Source organism: Dasypus novemcinctus, chromosome 1 (assembly GCF_030445035.2).
Source record: "Dasypus novemcinctus isolate mDasNov1 chromosome 1, mDasNov1.1.hap2, whole genome shotgun sequence".
NCBI lineage: Eukaryota > Metazoa > Chordata > Mammalia > Cingulata > Dasypodidae > Dasypus > Dasypus novemcinctus.
The window spans coordinates 116494756-116516315 of NC_080673.1; the positions used below are offsets into that span (position 1 = coordinate 116494756).

At 38.3% G+C, this 21560-nt stretch overlaps 1 protein-coding gene across 3 annotated transcripts in view; it reads left to right on the forward strand.

Moving 5' to 3' along the window:
- Positions 1-828: 828 nt before the first annotated feature.
- Positions 829-21560, forward strand: part of KLHL8 (kelch like family member 8) — an 84283-nt gene continuing 63551 nt past the window's right edge. The window contains exon 1 of one of the 3 annotated variants that reach the window (XM_058295820.2): positions 829-1223. The gene's annotated coding sequence lies outside the window, so the exon portion shown is untranslated. The remainder of the gene's footprint in view (positions 1224-21560) is intronic. The other 2 variants (XM_058295829.2, XM_071215622.1) reach the window with 2 other exon arrangements.

Genomic DNA, 21560 nt, shown 5'->3' on the forward strand with positions numbered 1-21560 from the left:
AAATCATACTTTCAAATTTTACAACGACTTTTCTTTAGTGCACACTTCAAAACTTATCTTGCTTTATTTTTCTAAGGTCATTGGAATTAAATTTGTAAATTACTAATGCTGTGAAGAGTAATATTTTGAAATATCAAGAATTATTTCTATTTCTGCTATATAAAATAAAGAAACTTGATTTTTTTTCCTAGAAATTTCAAATTCAAATAATCAATCAATCTGGGGTTTTTATATGTTAATTTTTAAAAAGCTTTCTAGGAAAATCATTACAAACCTATGTGTTAGTATTCATAAATGTCCTAGAGTTAAATTTGTTCTGAAATATTCTGAAATATATTACCCGGATTAAGAAAGTTTAAAGTTTTGTCCTCAAAAGACACAGGGAAATATCTTTCTTTAAAAAATGTTTCTTTGCTCTCTCCTGACCATCTCCCAGTCACATTCCACTTACTTTATTGAAAAACAGGTTTATTTCAACATCATTTTTAGTTGCTTCGGTTTTTAGCTGCAAGTGCTTGGGTCAATCAATTGCTTCCTTAGGTTTATAAAGTGTGAGTATGTATTTATAAACACAGGCTGTTTTGTATATCCTTTGTATAGCATGGCGTGAAAGTGCCATACGAAAAAAACCAAAAGGCCTTTTTTATTTTTAGTTTTTCCTTTTCTTAAAATACGAGGAGTGGTCTTGCTGGATATACAAAAAAAGAAACTAAATTTTGTACTGCCGCGGGAGTGAAGCAGTGGATAACTTCAGAGGTATTGATGGGGCGTCCTATCCAAAATTCTGCTTGGAAACGTGCACTAGGCCCGGGTCTGCCATCACCGAGCAGTACTGCTGAGTTCCCTGAGGACTCCGGCCGCCGAAGAGTGAGCGGGGTCACTAAGAGTGAAATCAGGGGTGGAGAGTGTGTGGGGGGCGGTGAACCCAGGGAAGAAGGACGCAAAACTACATTTCCCAGAATGCTCTGCGCGGGCCTCGGCGCGCGCCCCTCGTCCCGCCCCCGGAGACCGTCGCTTTGAAGCTGAGGCAGGAGGACGCCTAGGGCTAGCCCGGGCGCGGCGGGGCTCCGCTGGCGGCGCGCGTCAGTCCCCGCTTCACTAGGCGCTGGTACGCTGCGGCTCTTAAGCGGCCGGAGGCGCTGGGGCTCCCGGAGCTGGGGAGCGCGGCTGGAGCCTTGGAGAGGCCGGGAGGAACCGAGCGGAGGGACGAGCCGTGGATTGAGGTAACTGGATCCTCGTCCGCCCCCATTGTCCCTTTTCCCTTTGTGCGTTGAATCCCAGACGCCGTGCGCTCCTGCAGAGCCCTCCTTTCTCTCCAGCTGCAAATCGTAACTCCGCTCGGGTTTGCCTCCGGCGCGAGGAAACTCGAGCCACCCGAGCAGCAGCCCTAACTAGCAGCAGCCACAGCTAAGAGGGTTTGGGGCCCGGACAGCGAGAGACCCCGCCCCTGGGGCACTTCTGCCGGGTCTCTGTCGCTTCCGTTGGCTGGAGGAACGGGGTCACGTTCCCCGAGGGGAACCCCAGCCTCTGGCTCTGTCCACCTTCGCTGGCGGCCCCCTGGCTCACTCCTCTCCGTCTTTCAAAGAAGAGAGGCAGGCTGGTGCTTGGTGAGGTCGGGGGAGAGAGCGGGCACCGTGTGGCGAGCGCAGGTGCGGGCGCGGGGGCGGGACAGGTGGGGGCGCACTGTCTGCGCCGGGGCCGGGGACTTGATGCCCCCGTGCGAGTCCGGGACTTCCCACCGGGGAAACTCGCTGCCGGCGCCGGGGATACCTTCTTTCGTGCCGCAGTGAACACCGTATCGAAGAATGCTTCTTACGTGACGACAGTTACTGTAGTCTCTGAAAATGCAGCTGCTCCACGGAGTAGTTTTACTGCCGAGGCTGACAGCCCTTATCATCTCCTGCTGGTTTCCGGGCGTGTCTAGCCTGCTGGGCTTCTCAAAGCGAGGAAGATTTTGTTTACAGTTTGAGTTTTCTACCCCGGGGCTCGTCCCGAACAGAATTCACTCAGTCCTAGCCTTTGGATGCTCTGGTTTGAAAAGCCTTTTATTTTTTTCCTCTCTGGGCAGTGTTTAATCAGATCTCTATTAATAGAAAATTTAACTTCTTTTCTCAGTATTCCTGTTCATCTGTTTTAATTGCACAATTTTATTTTTGGCCATTTCCCCTGCGGTAGTGTTACTATTTTGGGAAGATACTTTGGTAAATGTCATAGAAAGAACCTATGTTGATAAAAATATTTTATCTAGTGGTTGCAGGTTTTTTTTTTTTTCTTTTTTTTTTCCCTCTCCAATATAAGTTGATAATTCTTCCACTCTTGGAGTTCTTTATTTCCTCTCTACGCGGAAATCTTTCTCCATCTTCCTCGCTTGCTGGCCCGGTTAGAGGCTACGCTTGGTTAAGCAGAGGACAGCTGCTAATATTACTGGCTCCTGGAAAGCTGCTTAGCTGCAGCTTTGGCCTTGGCTTCTTTCTCCCTTTTCCTCTTACTCCTTCCTGACATCCCCCTTTAGTTTGTCAGTCAATTCATGACCCACTACATTGCACATTTAAGATACCATTAAAATACCAACTAGTATAAGAATAAATATAAAAAGAAATGTTCGGGATACTGTACTCAATTATATGCACTTAACTTCATGATCATTAAATATAAAACTTAATTCTTTTAGCATTTGATAAGGTGACTTTTTTTTTTTTTTTTTTGAGGTACAGGGGCAGGGAATTGAACCCCAGATCTTGGATGTGAGAAGCTGATGCTCCACCACTGAGCCACATCTTTGCCCTGAGTTGGTTTTTTCGTTTGTTTGCTTGTTTGTTTTTTTGTTTTTATGAGGCACTGGGAACTGAACCTGGGACCTCCCATGTGGAAAGCAGGCACTGAACTGCCTAAGCCACATCTGCTCCCCTACTATTGTTTTTTAAGCTAATATGTTCTGTATCCTGACAATAAGATTAAGTCAGAGTAAATGTAATTTTTTAACAAATATGTTTTCATTTATTGAAACTAAATACATTTTGACCCTTTTGTTATATAAAGAACTTATAGACTTGTACAGAACTGAAATGGGATTTGTCTTTTTAAAAAGATTAAAGAGTATATTTTGAACATCTTAAAAGTCAAATTTCAAACAGCTTTTGTGTTAAAAAATTGGTTGTTTAAATTTTTGGTTTCTTACATTAACAGAGAGTCATTAATTTTTGTATTTTGAGAACTGGAGATGAGTGGGAGGAATATGTTTTATAGAATAACAAAGTGTCATGTTTTTCTACCCTAAAGCTCATTAGCTTGAACATGTATTCTCTTTTAACTCTTTTAAGTTTTTAAAAAACCTGTTTGTTTTCTTTGTTGAGAGAGAGCTTTGTGAAAGCATCAGGGTGTAAAAATCTACTGAGTTTAGTTCTGGAACTAGACAATCCAGGATAAGTATCCTAGCTCCCCACTCATTATCTTTCTGACCATGGGCGCATTATTTTCTGAATCTGTTTACTTAGCCATAAAAAGGAGGTTAAAATGCATGCTTCTGTCCTCCCAGCGTTGTTGTGGGGTTTGTTATTATATGTGAAAGCATTTGATAAACTGGAATGCGCATATCACTAGTAACATGATGTATTTTTAAATGCTGCGTGTTCAGTTTATTCTCTGGTGAATACTGCCTATGTAAACAGTATCACTTTTTTTTTTTAAAGGGCTGGTTGTACTGGAGAGTACATTGTGTGGTTATGAATGATGTATTTGTTTTTTTCTGATTCTTAAGTTGGATCTCTGGGAGTGCCCATATATAGTCTTCAAGGAGGCTGTAAACACTGTAAATCTGTACTTTTCTGAGGGGAAGGTTTCAACACATGTTCAAAGAAATTTATGCCTCCTCACCCCTTCCTACCACCAAAGGTACTAAGAACCACTAGATTCCATTGTCTCAGCAGATTTCTTTACTAGAAATTTTTATTTGTCTTTTTTTTTAAAAGATATATAGATCATAAAAAATGTTAAATTAAAAAATATAAGAGGCTACCTTATACCCCACACCCCATACCCCCACCCCCACTCCTCCCACATCAACCTCTTTCATCATCGTGGCACATTCATTGCATTTGGTGAATACATTTTGAAGCACTGCTGTACCGCGTGGATTATAGTTTACATTGTAGTTTACACTCTCGCCCAGTCCATTCAGTGGGTTATGGCAGGATATATAATGTCTTGCATCTGTCCCTGCAGTATCATTCAGGACAACTCCCAGTCCTGAAAATGCCTCTACATCACACCTCTTCTTCCCTCTCCCTGCCCTCAGCAGCTCCCGTGGCCACTGTCTCTACATCAGTGATACAATTTCTTACATTGCTAGAGTCACAATAGTTCTATAGTAGAATACCAGTAAGTCCACTCTAATCAATATTTTATTCCACCGTTCTGTGGACTCTGGGATGGTGATGTCCACTTCACCTCTAAATCGAGAGGGGCTTAGATCCCACATGGTTGATGGATGCGATTCTGCTGCTTGCAGTTGTAGACACTTTCAGTTCCCTGATATGGTGGTTGACCATCTTCACCTCCATGTCAGCTAACCTGGGTAAGTCCAATGAACCGGAGAGTAGGTGTTGTGACTCTGCTGAGGCTCAGGGCCCAGCTGTCACATGACCAGTCCAGAGATTCAAGTCTCCTGAGTATATACCAACCCCAACCAAAGGTTCCATAAAAGTGACAGAAGAAGCATGTGTAGAAAGGTCACATCTGAATCCAACTCCATCATACTCAGGAGCCCAAATTCCAAAGTAGAGCCCACTGACAAGGCTCTGAACCTCAGAGCCATCTGCCATGACCACAGAACCTGTGTGTCTCTGTAGCACTCAGGAGCACCAGTATCTGGGGTTGTACATACTTCGAGTGTCTCTGGGATCCTGCTGAGATGTGTGTAAGCACAACCCCTCTGATGACCTCCCAACTCATTTTGAAGTCTCTCAGCCATATAAACTCATTTGTCTTTACCATTTCCTCCTTTTATTCAAGGTCTTTTTCTAGTTGCATCACCAGCTGATGATTGGTAATAATCCCTTGGCACCAGGGTGGCTTATCTCTGGAAGTCATGTCCCACGCTGGGGGACGGTAATGCATTTATAAGCTGAGTTTGGCTTAGAGAGTGGCCACATTTGAGCAACATGGAGGCTCTTGGGAGGTAACTCTTAGGTACCCTGCAGCTCTAGGTCTAGCACACAGGCTCATAAGCATAGTCATCAGTATCAAGGGCCCATCATTGGACCATCCTTCTTCACAGGTCTTTCCCCTTGCACTTGGGGGATTGTTGCTGTTTCACTGGGGAATGTGTCAGAGCTCCCCTGGCTTTAGTTACATTATGGTTTACATTTTAGACTATACACTTTAATAAATTTTTGGTGAAATTTAACATGACCTGTATCTATCATTGCATGATCTTGTGGAACATTTCCATTGCCCCCTAGTTACTCCCTCTTTCATCTATTCTATTCCTCTCTCCTCCTCATCCTCTTTGGGCCCACAGTGACAACCAAGCTTCACTGCTTGAAGGACCAGCTTCCTAGATACTTGCAACTATGCTGAGGGCTTGACACACTAGACTGTCCTCCACAATTGGGAGCCACCAATGCTTTCAAGAGACACCCTTCCCTCTGTTTGAGGACATCAGGCCTCCACAAGATGGGGGATATAACACTTCCTACTCATTGTATGGGTCTCCACCCAGTGATGTAACACACCATGACAAGATGAGCACTCATACACTTCCTAGAAAACCTGCCCCAGGTGCACCCTGTGCCAGATGCCCCCCATCAAATACTTTAAACAAGTAACCCTTCATTTTTATATTTTCTAAAGAGTTTTCTCAACATTACAGTGTCAACCACATACCAGATAATCTCCCATGTTCACCTTTTTGCCCCAAAACCTCCCCCCAATTCCGTGGACCATCTTACCCATCCTCCCAACTCTAGCCCCCCTCAAACCTGCAAAGCCCCACCCAGTAGTACCCCTATGCCCCTGTCTTATCCCTTCCCTGCACAACTTACCTACACTTTGTCATAAATTTCGCCCAGGCATCAGTTCACAACTTTCCTTTCTCCTCCAATTTCCTATAAGCCTATCATCCAGTCTCTAGCTCTCTGAGACAGCTTGATTTGCTTAATTCATATCAGAGAGGTCATATAGTATTTGTCCTTCAATGCCTGGCTTGCTTCAATATAAGGTCTTCAAGATTCATCCATGTTATCCCATGTGTTAGCACTGTATTCCCTCTTACAGCTGAGTAGTATTCCATTGTATGTATGTACCACATTTTGTTTATCCATTCATCTGTTGATGGACATTTGGGTTGATTCCAACTTTTGGCAATAGTGAATAATACCGCTGTGAACACTGGTGTGCATATATTGGTTTGTGTCCTTGTTTTCAGTTCTTTTTAGTATATAACCAGCAGTGGAATTGCTGGGTCATATAGCAAATCTATAGGTAGTTTTTTGAGGAACCGCTAAACTGTCCTCTAGAATGGGTGGATCCTTCTGCATTCCCACCAGCAGTGGATGAGGGTTCCTATTCCTCCACATCCTCCCCAACATTTGTAGTCGTCTGGTTTTTTAATAGCCCCCAGGCTAATGGGTGTAAGATGATATCTCATTGTAGTTTTGATTTGCATTTCCCTAATAGCTAGTGATGTTGAACATTTTTTCATGTGCTTTTTAGCATTTTTTCATGTGCTTCTTTGGAGAAGCTTCTGTTCAAATCTCTTGCCCATTTTTAAAATGAATTGTCTTTTTATTTCTGAGATATAGGATTTCTTTATATATGCTGGATATTATTTTCCTATCTGATATATAGTTACCAAATATTTTCTCCCATTAGGTATGCTGTCTTTTTCACTTTCTTGATAAACTCCTTTGAGGTGCAAAAGGGTTTAGTTTTGAGAAGGTCCCATTTATCTACTTTTTCTTGCTGCTACTAGAAATTTTTCAGATAATTTTTAAAATCAGTCTTCTGGAAAAGGAAAAAGAACCGGTAATTTTTGAAGAGTACCTACATTTCTTCCAGAACTACAAGTTGATATTTATGAAATAATACCTTCATGCTAGTAATAGATCAGCTGCTTCTACTTGGAGTTGATACCACTGATTGATCCGTTATCATTAAGCAGATACTTTCCACTCCTTTCCACCACCAACCTTAATGACCAAGAGAATGTGTGGTAAACAATGGTACCCTAATACAATCCAGAATATTAGAATATTATGTTGAAAAGCTAAAAGATCATTTGTTTTTCTTATTTTAAAAATTAGACATTCTTTTTTTTTTCCTCAGCACAACACCAAATGTTAAAGAAAATATCTTCCAAACTAGATGGTCATATTTATGTAGTAAGTCAGTTATTATGTAATATTTCTGCTTGTGTACAACAGGGTATAAAGTTAAATACTAATTGATGATCACTTTGTCAGTATTGTTGGTTTGGAAAGAATTTGGAATGTATGTTTCTAATAGATATACAGTTTGCTTATGTAGATTAGATTATAATTTGTGATTTTAATTTATAACATTTAAAATTAATCTTAGTTGCATTTTGGGAATTTTCAGAATTAGGTTAGAATTCTAAGTTTGGGTTCATTCTTGTAATAGAGTTTGGAAGCAAGCTTTGTCAGACTGCCCTATTTTCCTTGTGTGGTGACAGGTGACTGGGCTTTAAGGCTTTACAGTATGAAACCAGCTTCTTTTTCTGGAACTGTTACCAGCAGCATTCACAAGGCCTGGAGAGTTTGAGGTGGATCAAGTGAGGCCATACAAACTTATGAATGACTTTGACCAGCGAATAATATTGTTTTTTTCCTTGCAATCTTGTTTCCTTTGACTTTTGTCAGTATATTCACTTGAAATATGAGTGCTTTCGAAGTATTCTAAATCAGAACTGTTTGGCTCTTTAGACTTTGTTTTTATAAAATTACTCAGAGATCTGTATAGAGCTCAAAGATCAATTATAGATGAATGCCAAAGGTCAATTAGAGATTAATTGCTTAGCACTTTATATATAAAGATAAATCCCTGTGCTGCATCTTTAATTATTTTAATTTGAGTATTTCTTAAATAATATTAATGAGTTAAATTAATTGGGTATAGAAAGCATAAAGGGGAATCATTTCAGCAAAAATCTTACCTACAGGAAGATTATTTTAAGAGGATTGGTGATTTTATGTGTATTCTCTTACTCATGAACTTTTAAAAATTCAAAAACATTCCCTACATAGGAAGGATATTATTAGTACCCCTATTTCAGTTCTTATTAAGTCACTTAAGCATAGTTAACCCCCATACAGAGATACAGTAGTTATTGCCATCTTTGTTTCCTTCAATAGCTGTGTGGCTTTGGGTAGATGTATTAGTCAGAAATCATTTGGCTTTTATAAAGGGTATTTGTTTGGGGTAGAAGCTTACAGTTACCAGCCATAAAGCATAGGTTACTTCCCTCACCAAAGTCTCTTGCCACGTCACGTGTTGGAGCAAGGTGCCTGCCAACAGCCAGCCTTCTCTTCCTCTTAAGGCTCTGTGGTCCCAGCTTCTTCCAGTATCAGCTGTAGGCTGGGATAAGTCTCATCTCTCTCCTGGGGGCTTGTTTCTTTCTGGGCTCAGCTGTTCTGCTCTTTCCTGAAGATTTACTTCCTGGGCTCCAGCTTAAAAACTCTAAACTCTGTTCTCTGCTATGTCTTTTCTCTGTGAGTTCCTGCCCACCAAGGGGTCGGGGACTAACATCCTGCTGATGTGGCCCAGTCAAAGCCTAAATCATAATTTTAACTAAGTAAAAGTGAAACCTCTGAATCCAATACAATCTAATATATCCAGAGGAACAGACCAATTTACAAACATAATCCAGTATCTATTTTTGGAATTCATAAATACCAAATTGCTGCAGTAGGCTTCATAACTTTTCTAACCTATTTGGGTTGTCCTGAGGATTGAAATTAATAAATGTAAAGTATTTAACTGAAATAATAGCAGTTGCTTATATAGGATTCACTGTGTGCCAGACAGTTGATTAATTCATTTAATCCTTGTAATAATCTTATGAAGTTGGTGCTGTTATTTTTCTGATTTTTTTTAGTTGAAGAAACAGGCACAAGAAAGATTAATCAAGGTTATATAGCCAGTAAGTAGATAATAAGCACCCAATTAATGTTGCTATTATCATTTAAAGAAAAAAGAAACAATAGGAAGACAAGGTAAATAGGCAGTCCTTATTGTTTGCTATAGTGGGTACCTGAAATATGTATACTAATGCAGATCACGGTAATGCATTATTTTATTACTTTGTTTGAAAAATCCTTGATTGGAGGATTGTGTTCTGACCAAAGACTCAGGATCACATCATTTATAAAGATAATGATGTCTATTTATTGAATGTTTACCGTGTACTAGTTATAGTGCTAAGTACTTTATGTATGTTAACTACATTTTATCTTAACACCAACCTTAAAAGAAAGCTGAGGTTCATAGTGATTTTAGTGCTTTGGCCAAGGTTTCACAGCTTTTTCTAGACTAGAGAATCTCAAAACTGTCTCACTCTCTAATCTCTGCTATTACATACTACTTTAAGTCCCTTGTGTTAGATATGGCCACAAAGTCTAAAATATCTGACTGTATTCAGGAAAAGTTTGATGACCTCTGACCTTGGCCAGCACTGTTCTTTTATAAATGAAGAAACTGAGACTCAGAGAGATTAGGTAACTTCCCAGTTAAAATCTGATTTTCCTGGATTTTCACTGTCAATTGTGGTATAATGTCATTGCTGTTATTTCTGCTATACCATGTTACTCTCACTTTTATCAGAGTTCTGTAGTAATCACTCAGTAAATTTTTAAATGTTTTCCTTCGTCCAAAACAAAAAATTTCATACTCCTGTATTATTGATCCTTAGCATTGATATAGTGCCTTCTTTGACACTGATGTAAGAATATTACAATATTGTTGTTAACGATAGTCCATAAATTATGTTAATTGTATTTTTCCCATGCATCAGAATATTTTTACCACCTGGTATTAGTGATACACATTTGTTCTGGTTCATAGAAGAACATTCTTTTACTTGTCCTGCTAACCACAATCCTCATCCACCACCAGGTTTGCTATGTTATTCAGTCCCTAGATTATTCTCTAGCTTTCTTTCAATTGACATTTACATCCCTAGACTACCCCTCTCAGCCACAATCCCATTTATAAATCAGCCATGTTAGTTATATTCACTGTAATGTGTTACCATAAACTCTATCTACTTCCACGCTTTTACAGTCAAGTTGGTTGAAAATTCTACATACATAAGCACCAGTACTCCTTCTCATCACTCACCCTATCTACTAGTAATGTGTACTCTAGGTTTTAACTGTGTGTGTATGCTTCTTATTTAGTTCATATTAGTGAGACCATATAGTATTTGTCCTTTTATGTCTGTCTTATTTCACTTAGCATGTCTTCAAGGTTCATCAATCTTATCATATATGTCACAATGTCATTCTTGCAGCAGCATAGTATTCCATTGGGTGTATGTATCACATTTTGTTTACTCATTACTTGATGGACACTTGGGGTGTTTCCACCTTTTGGCAACAATAAATGTGAATAATGCTGCTATGAACATTGGTGTGCAAATGTCTGTTCACATCCCTGTTTTCAGTTCTTCTGGATATATTCCTAGTAGAGGGATTGCTGGATCATACAGCAGTTTTTTATTTAGCTTCCTAAGGAGCTGCCGAACTGTTTTCCACAGAGGCTGCACCATTCTATATTCCCAGTAACAGTGAAGAAGTGTTCATATTTCTTACATCCTCTCCAGCACTTACAGTTTTTGTTCTTTTAATGATGACATTCTGTGAGTTATGAGATGGTATTTCATTGTATCTTTGATTTGCATTTCCCTAATAACTATATTGGACATTTTTTCATGTACTTTTTTGCCATTTGTGTTTCTTCCTTGGAGAAATGTCTAAGTCTTTTGACCATTTTAAATTGGATTGCTTGCTCTTCTATTGTTGAGTTGTATGATCTCTTTTTATAGCATGGAGATCAAACCCTTATCAGATATGTGGTTTCTAAATATTTTCTTCCATTGAGTGGGCTGCCTTTATACCTTCGTGACAAAATCCTTTGAATCACAAAAGTGTTTAAGTTTGAAGAAGTCCCTTTAATCCATTTTTTCTTTTGTTGCCCGTGCTTTCAGTGTAAGGTTAAGAATCTACCATCTACACCAGTTCTTTTTTTTTTTTTTTTTTTACCACCAGGTCTTGAAAATGTTTCCCTACATTTTCTTCTAGGATCTTTATGGTTCTAGCTTTTATATTTAGGTCTTTGATCCATTTTGATTTAATTTTTGTGTAGATGTGAGATAGGGGTCCTCTTTCTTTTGGATATGGATATCCAGTTCTCCCTGCACCATTTGTTGAATAGATTCTTCTGACTCAACTGGGTGGGCTTGACAGCCTTGTCAAAAACCAAATGACCATAGATGTGAGGGTCTGTTACTGAACCTTCAATTCAGTTCCATTGATTTATATGTCTGTCTTTATGCCGGTACCATGCTGTTCTTACCTCTGTAGCTATAATTTAAAGTCTGGATGTGAGAGTCCTCCAATTTTGTTCTTTCTTTTTAAATGTTTCTGGCCATTTGGGGCCCTTTACCCTTCCAAGTAAATTTGATAATTGTGTTTTCAATTTCTTTTAAAAAGGTTGGTGGAATTTTTATTGGGATTGCATTGAATCTGTATACCAATTTGGGGTAGAATTGACATTATAACTGTATTTAGCCTTCCAATCCATGAACACAGAATGTTCTTCCATTTATTTCAGTCTTCTTTGATTCTTTTAGCAATGCATTATAGTTTTCTGAATATAAATGCACTACATCCTTGGTTTATTTTATTCCTAAATATTTGATTCTTTTAGTTGCTATTGTAAATGGAATTTTTTTCCTGACTTCCTCCTTTAGATTGCTCATTACTAGTGTATAGAAACTCTGTAGATTTTTGTATATTAATTTTGTATCCTGCCACTCTTCTGAATTCCCTTATTAACTCTAGTAGCTTTGTTGTAGATTTTTCAGGGCGTTATAGGTATAGGATCATATCATCTGCAAATAGTGAAATTTTACTTCTCCCTTTCCAATTAGGACATCTTTTATTTCTTTTTCTTACCTTGTTTCTCTGCCTAGAACCTCTAGCACTACATTGAACAACAGTGGTGACAGTCAGCATCCTTGTCTTGTTCCCAATCTCAGTGGAAAAGCTTTCAGTCTTTAACCACTGAGTGCAATATATAGCTGTGGGTTTTTCATATATGCCCTTTATGATATTGAGGAAGTTTCCTTCTATTCCTATCTTTTGGAGCATTTTTATTAAGAAGGGATGCTGTATTTTGTCAAATGCATTTTCTGCATCAATCAAGATGATCTATGATTTTTCTTCTTTGATTTATTAGTGTGATGTATTACACTGATTGATTTTCTAGTGTTGAACCACCCTTGCACGCCTGTTGTAAAACTCACTTGATAATGATGAATAATTCTTTTAATATGTTGTGGGATTCGATTAACAAGTAGCTTGGTGAGGATTTTTGCATCTGTAAAATGGGCCTGTAATTTTCTTTTTTTGTAATATCTTTACTTGGCTTTGATATTAGGGTGATATTGACTTCATAGACTGTGGTTGGTAGCATTCCTTCTTGTTCAATTTTTTTGGAAGAGTTTGAGTTAGATTTGTATTCAATCTTCTTTTCCTGCTTGGTAGAATTTATCTGTGAAGTCATCTGATCCTGGGCTTTTCATTTTGAGAAGTTGTTTGATGCCTATTTCAATCTCCTTACTTGTGATTGGTTTGTTGAGGTGTTCTATCTCTTCTAGGGTCAGTGTAGGTTGTTCATATGTTCCTAGGAATTTTTCCATGTCATCTACCCTGTCTAGTTTGTTGACGTATAGTTTTTCATAATATCCTCTTATGATCTCTTTATTTCTGTGGGGTCTATAGTAATGTCCTAGTTTTCATTTCTTTTTGTTTGTTTATTTGCGTCTTTTCTCTTTTTTACTTTGTCAGTCTAGCTAAGAGTTTGTCAATTTTGTAATCTTCTCAAAGAACCAACTTTTGATTTTGTTAATTCTATTTTTTTGTTCTTAATTTCATTTATTTCTGCTCTGATCTTTGTTATTTTATTCATTCTGCTTGCTTAGGGAATAGTTTGCTGAGTTTTTTTTCCCTAGTTCCTCCACTTGTATAGTTAGGTTATTGAATTTAGCTCTTTATTCTTTTTTAATGTGAAAACTAAGACTCAGTGTTGCCTTCGCTGCGTCCCATATGTTGTGTTTTCATTTTCATTCATCTGAAGACATTTACTGATTTCTCTGCAGTTTCTTCCTTGACCCATTGATTATTTAAGAATGTGTGGTTTAATCTCCATATATTTGTGAATTTATCTTTTCTGTCTGTTGCTGATTTCTAGCTTCGTTAATTATATTCAGAGAAAGTGACTTTTATAATTCTATCTTGTTAAATTTCTTGAGATCTGTTTTGTGACCCAACATACGGTCTATCCTGGAGAAAAATCCACGAGCGCTTGAGAAAAATGTATATCCTGCTGTTTTGGGGTGCAGTGTTCAGTGTATGTCTGTTAGGTCTAGTTCATTTATCATTTTATTCAAGCTTTCTGTTTTTTTAATGATCCTCTGCCCAAATGGTCTGTCCAATGATGAGAGTGGTGTATTGAAGTCTCCAACTGTTATCATAGAGACCTCTATTTCTCCCTTCAGTTTTGCCAGTGTTCACCTCATGTAATTTGGAGCATCCTGGTTAGGTGCATTTACATTTATGGTTGTTATTTCTTCCTGGTGAAGTCCCCATTTTATTAATATATAATGTTCTTCCTTGTCTCTAATAACAGCTTTGGTTTTAAAGTCTATTTCATCTGATATAAGTATAGCAACTCCAGCTTTTTTTTTTTTTTGGTTATTGCATGCATGGAATACCTGTTTCCAGCCTTTCACTTTTAGTCTGTTAGCTTCCTTGGTCTAAGGTAAGTCTCTTGTAGACAGCATATAGATGACTCACATTTTCTTATTGATTCTGACAGTAATGTGTCTTTTATTATTAATTGGGCAGTTTAATCTGTTTAACATTCAATGTCATTACTGTAAAGGCAGTTCTTACCTAACCTTTTTTTTTTTTTTTTTTTTTTTGGTACTGGGGCTGGGAATCGAACCCCAGCCCTCATGTGGGGAAAGCTAACACTCAACCACATCAGCTCCCCTGAGTTGTTTTTCCATTTGTTTGCTTGTTGTTTATATTTTTGCTTTTAGGAGGCACTGGGGACTGAACCCAGGACCTCCCATATGGAGGTGCTCAACTGCTTGAGCCACATCTGCTTCCACTTCACCCATTTTGAGCTTTGGGTTTTATCTGTCATATCTTATTTTCACCACTTTTTTTTTAATATACTTTTACTTATTTTTACTTGTGTAATTTTCATTTCTAGATACTCTTTCAAGCCTCTCTCTCCTTTCTTTTCTTTTCAGACTGTAGCACTCCATTTAGTATATCCTGCAAAGCTAGTCTCTCAGACTATACTTATCTGTGAATATTCTAAATCATCCTCATATTTGAAAGATAATCTTGCAGATATGAGATTCTTGGCTGGCAGTTTTTCTCTTTTAGTATCTTAAATATATCATACCACTGCCTTCTTGCCTCTATGATTTCTGATGTGAAATCAGCACTTAATTTTATTGGGTATCACTTGTATGTGATGCATCGCTTTTCTCAATTTCTTTTTTTTTTTTTTTTTTTTTAAGATTTATTTATTTAATTTCCCCCCCCTCCCCTGGTTGTCTGTTCTTGGTGTCTATTTGCTGCGTCTTGTTTCTTTGTCCGCTTCTGTTGTCGTCAGCGGCATGGGAAGTGTGGGTGGCGCCATTCCTGGGCAGGCTGCTCTTTCTTTTTCACGCTGGGCAGCTTTTCCTCACGGGCGCACTCCTTGCGCGTGGGGCTCCCCCACGCGGGGGACACCCTTGCGTGGCACGGCACTCCTTGCGCGCATCAGCACTGCGCATGGCCAGCTCCACACGGGTCAAGGAGGCCCGGGGTTTGAACCGCGGACCTCCCATATGGTAGACGGACGCCCTAACCACTGGGCCAAAGTCCGTTTCCCTCAATTTCTTTATGTCATCTGCAGGCTTAGTTTAATCCTTTGACTGGGCCATATCTTCCTGTTTCTTCTTATGGCATATACTTTTTTGTTGGTGTCTTGGCATCTGATTTACTTGATGTATTTATTCTGGGCTTAGTTTCTCCCTTTTGTCTAGGGCTTTCTTTTTTTTCTTTTTTTTTTTTTAAAGATTTATTTTTTATTTATTTCTCTCCCATTTCCCCTCCCCCCCAGTTGTCTGCTTTCTGTGTCCATTCACTGCATGTTCTTCTGTGACCACTTCTATCCTTATCAGCGGCACCGGGAATCTGTATTTCTTTTTGTTGCGTCATCTTGTTGTGTCAGCTCTCCGTGTGTGTGGTGCCATTCTTGGGCAGGCTGAATTTCTTTCGCGCTGGGCAGCTCTCCCTACGGAGTGCACTCCTTGCGCGTGGGGCTCCCCTACTTGGGGGACACCCCTGCATGGCACAGCACTCCTTGCGCGCATCAGCACTGTGCCTGGGCCAGCTAGTCTAGGGCTTTCTTGATTGGCTTTGTGCTACAGCCCCTCTTTGATACTTGGTTCAACTTATTTTGAAACTTTATAATGGCTTGTGTTTAACCATTCTGAGTTTTTTGAGCTCTTTTTCTTTTCTTTTTTTGTCTTTATTTTTTAATGTTACATTAAAAAAATATGAGGTCCCCATACACCCCCCAACCCTCTCACCCCACTCCTCCCCGCATAACAACAACCTCCTCCCTCATCATGAGACATTCATTGCATTTGGTGAATACATCTCTGAGCACTGCTGCACCTCATGGTCAATGGTCCTGTTACTTGTCCTTTGTCCCTTGCTGGGTGTAGATTAGGATCTGAAGATGCGGTTGGTACTGTTAGCTATGGAGGCTGAAGCTGCCCCCATTACTCCAGGAACCAGTGAAGCCTCTACTTTTCTCCCCTGCCAGGGGTAGGAACAGAGCTGCAGTAATCCAGGCCATGCCAGCCAAGACCATCTGTGGTTGCCTGGAGAGACTGATGAAGCTTCATGCCCCCTTCCTCCCCTACCTGGGGCAGGAATGGAGCTGCAGGTATGGGCAGCAGACTATGCCATGTGAATCAAAACTGACATTTGCTCCTTCTTTTTCAAGTCATACAAAATCAATAAGTATACCATATAATCATTATATAATCATCATCAAACTACTAAAAATGTCTTCAATATATAAGAATATTTAACCTGGCTAAACATGCATGCTAGCTAGAATTTGAAGTTTCAAGAATAAAATTTGTATGGCCCATGCCTTCAAATTCCTGTGGCCCATTTTGAACTTAAGTTTTCTTATTTTCCTTCACAAATCTCCCCATAATCTTGGCTTTCGGAATCATTCCATTAACTGATTCCAAAACAGTAATTGTACCATCTTATACTTGAAAACCTATGACATACACATATTTACAAAGTAGGGATCATACAGTTTGTGTCTAATTTTTTCTGTTTATCATTACATTATCATTGGAGGTTTTTAAACAGTGAAGTCATGTAATCAGATTTGAGTTTGGTGAAAATAGCAGACAGCAGTAAGAAGAACATATTGGTGAGAGACAAGGATGTTAGGAAGTCTAAAAATAGTTGTGAGATAAATGAGAGCTGTGACTAAAGTGGTATGGCCTAGAGAGTCAAGGCCAGACTAAATGAGAGAAATTTAGGAAGAATATGTAAGACTTGATTATTATACTTGTATAGAGTGGAATGGGAAATTTGAGTATCTGTGAGCTGAGATTTCACATTCCATGGGGAGCCTTCTTAAGCATCCAGGCTAGTGTAGATTCTCACATATTACCCTGTGTGTTTGTGTTTATGTATGTATATATATATATATATATATATATCTTATTGCCTTTACCATATTATTATCTGTTTGTGTTTCCTGTTAGATGATTCAGTTTCCTTAATGACAGAGAATATTATGTCATGTCTTATTAATCTTATTATTCTTTTGGACTTGTTTTACACATAGATTTTTAAAAATAAGATTACTCTTGTATATACACAAAAAAGGAAAATTCAAGTACCAGAAAAGCTCAAGTATTCATAAAACTTCTTCACATTCAGAAGACTTCAACACAGTCATGTTGTTGTTTTTCCATACAGTATAATCTTTCAGTACATTAAGAGCACTGATGATGCAGCCTTTCTTAAGAGTGCCCTATCATCTTCTGAGGAATTTTCTTTTTTGTTTTTATATATATATTTTTAATTAATTTATTGAAGTATATCACTCATACATAATCATGCATAAATAATAAGTGTATAATAATAGCTGTGAACTTACAAAACAAACATATAGAACATCATACAGGACTCTCATAACTCACCCTACCACCAATAACTTGCATTGTTATTAAATATTTCTAACTAAAGAGCATTGTCAAAATATTACTTCTAACCAAAGTATTTTCCCCCAACCTATCCTATTATTATTATCTTTATATCATTTATATATGAACATATATAAACAAGTATATAGTAAAAGTTATGAACTTAAAAAGCAAACATGCATAACATCATACAGGGGTCCCATCCATCCATCAACCCTCCACCAACACCTTGCATTGTCGTATAATATTTGTTACAAATTATGAAAGAATGTTGTCAAAATCTTACTACTTATCATAATCCTTATCTTACATTTGGTGTGTTTTTCCCCCAACCCACCCTATTATTATTTTTTAAAATATATTTTTTTATGACAGAAGTTGTAAACTTATAAAACAATCACGCACATGTGGAGAATTCCCAAACAACACCCCTCCATCAACATACCACACTGTGGTGGAATATTTGCTACAGATAGATAATATCGTCTTATTGTATGTCCATAGTGTACATTTGGCTCACATTTTCTATGCTGCCTCATTATCAACACAGTACATCTTTCATATAGATGCAAGAATATTATATTATGGCTGCTAACTACGGTCTATAGGTCACTCCAGCTGTATTTTTCCCATGCTTCTCCACATTCCCAACACCCTGCAGTAGTGATGTACATTTGCTCTTGCTCAAAAAGGACACTCTTGCATCTGTACCATCAACCACAGTTTTCATCCACCTCTTGGTTTACTGTGCTGTTCAGTTCTTATATTATTCTCTAGCATTCCATCAGTTGGCATTTACATACCTAGACTACCATTTTCAGCCACATCCCCATTTATAAACTAGCTGCTGTTACTCACTGTATGTTACCATCCACTCTATACATTTCCACAATTTTACAGTAAAGCTAATTAAAACTTCTACATACATTAAACATCAGTAATCCATCTCAGTCTTCCTCTTAGCTCCTTTAAGAATCCATACCTACCACCACGTCTTGAAGCTATTTTCCTACATTTTCTTCTAGAAGTTTTATGGTTCTTGCTCTTATTTTAGGTTTTTGATCCATTTTGAGTTAATTTTTGGTTAAGGTGTGAAATTGGGGTCCTCTTTCCTTCTTTCGGCTATGGATATCCAATTCTTTCTGCACCATTTGTTGAATGAACTGTTCTGCCTGAGCTGTGTGGGTTTGACAGGCTAGTCAAAAATCACTTGACTGTACATGTGAGGGTCTGTTTCTGAACCATCAATGTAGTTCCATTGGTCTATGTGTTTGTCTTTATGGCAGTACCATGCTGTTTTTACTACTATAGCTTGGTATAATGATTTAAAGTCTGGAGATGAGGGTTTGCTTTTCCTTTTTATGATGTTTCTGGCTATTCAAGACCCTTTACCCTTCCAAGTAAATTTGATGATAGTGCTTTCAAATTTTTTTTAATGCCGGTGGACTTTTTATCAGGATTGCATTGAATCTGTGTATCAATTTGAATAGAATTGACATCTTAATGATATTTAGTCTTCCAATCCATGAGCAGGGAATGTTCTTCCAGTTATTTAGGCTTTTTAAAATTTCTTTTAACATTGAGTTGCAGTTTTTGAATACAGGTGCTTTACATCGTTGGTTAAGTTTATTCCTGACTATTTGAGTTTTATCTGTCATGTTTTACTTTTACCTCTCTTTTGACACTTTTAGTTACTTTTATTGATATAATCTTCATTTCTAGACTTTGTTCCAGGCCTCTCTCTCCTGTCTTTTCTTTTCAGGCTCCAGCACCCCCTTTAGTATTTCCTGGAAATCTGGTCTCTGGCTTAGAAATTCTCTCAGTTTCTGTTTATCTATGAATATTCTAATCTCACCCTCATTTTTGAAAGACAGTCTTCCTGGATATAAGATTCTTGGCTGGAAGTTTTTCTCTTGTAATATCTTAAATATATCAGACCACTGTCTTCTTGCCTCCATGGTTTCTCGTGAGAAAACAGCACTTAATTTATTGGGTATCCCTTGTATGTTATGCATTGCTTTTCTCTTGCTGCTCTCAGACATTCTGACGAGTATGTGTCTTGGAGTTGGTCCGTTTGGATTTTTTCGGATGGGAGTATGTTGTGCTTCTTGGACTTGGATATCTATGTCCTTCAATAGGGTTGGAAAATTTTCTACTATTATTTCTTCAAATATTCCTTCTGCCTCTTTTACCTTCTCTTCTCCTTCTGGGACACCCATGGCACACATGTTTGCATGTCTTTTGCTGTCATTTAGTTCCCTGAGACCTTGTTCAATTTTTTCATTCTTTTTTTCATCTCTTCTTTCGTATGTTCATTTTCAGAGGCCATTTCTTCAAGTTCACCAATCTTTCTGCCTCCTCAAATATGCTACTATATGATTCCAGTGTTTTTAAATTTCATTTGTTGCACCTTTCAGTCCCATAAGATCTGCTATTTTTCTATGTATGCTTTCAAAGTGTCTTCTTTGAGGGATTTTCTTCTAAGCCACCAGCATCACCACCTTTCAAGTTTTGATGCTGGTGCTTACTTGCTTGTTGTGTTATGTGCAGTCCTTGCGTGTATCTTAGTAGTAAAATACAGATATATAAAGTCTCTTTTATGGGTATCTGCCTTTCTCATAAAGTTGTGCTTCTGAAACTGGTGAAAAACCAGTTTGTCGACCATTACTTTTGTAAAAGACAACAAAAATGAATTACTAGAAAGATGAAATGAAAAAAAATACAAACTTCCGTTTTTTTATTAGACTCCATATGTAAAATTACTCTGTCAAATATAACTTTGCTGTAAAAGTTTCTGAACACTTCATTTATGTTTTATCTTGCTTATTTTGTGAAAATAAGAAGTTCCTGGGGAGCAGATGTAGCTCAAGTGATTGCGTGCCTGCTTCCTGTGTACAAGGTCCTAGGTTCAATCCCCAATACCTCCTAAAAAAAACAAACAAAAAAAGGAGTTCCCAAACTCTTAGCACGATTGATCCTTGTGTAGCTATGGTAACAACAAGTCACCAGAACTGGTTTTAAGCCTAATTAATCAATAAATGACAATTCTTTGAAGTTGGTTTAAACTAGTTTAATCAGTCAAGGACAGTTTGCCTCAGTAAACACGATTTTGACAGCCCTTCGAGTAATCATGCTTCTAAGCCTCTGAAAGTTCATCAATTCCTGAACTCCACACTTCCCCTCAAACTAGATACAAGATCAGCAGTGTGCCCTGCTTATAGAGACTATGCCTGACTGGCAAGCGCTCCCTTAAGTACGTCATAAATTCAGCTTTGTGTTTTTCGTTTTGTTTTATATGTTGAATGGGAAATACCTGATCCTTTGGAACTTGGAAGCATTAGCAAATTTATTAACTGGTATGCTTTATATTTTTATTCAGAGAATTATCGTTTATTATCTTAAGTGTAACCCTGTACCCTGTACCTTCTGTGACATTCTCAAATGAAAATATTGAGTAATGCAGAACCCCTTCTAAAAGGGGGTTTACACAAGTAGTCCACATATATAGATAAAACTCAGGTGCTTTTATTACTATTTTATAGTAGACTTTCAGACCATTATGACTATAATAAACTAAGTGGTCCAGTTCAAACAAAGAAATAATTACTGTGACATGTCAATGGAATGCCTCCCCTCCTGCCCAGGTGCAAACAGCGCCCTCTTCTGTCTGTTTGCTTGTGGTTTTTGCTTGTTGCTTATGCTTATTATCTGCTCATTGTTTTTTGCTCTTTGTCTGCCTGTTGTTTTTTACTCTTTGTCTGCTCATTGTTTGTCTTCTTTAAGAGGTACCAAGAACCAAACCTGGGACCTCCCATGTGGAAGGTGGGCACTCAACTGCTTGAACCACATCTGCTCCCCAATGGAATGCCTTTTTCATGAAACAGGCTCACAAATAGAAACATCTTACAAAGTATTCAGTGTAGTGAAAATGTTTGTAGACCCTAGAAATGATATTAGCCCTTAACAATAGCAGACTTTGATAGCAGTGATATCTAATACATGCTAATAATAAGAG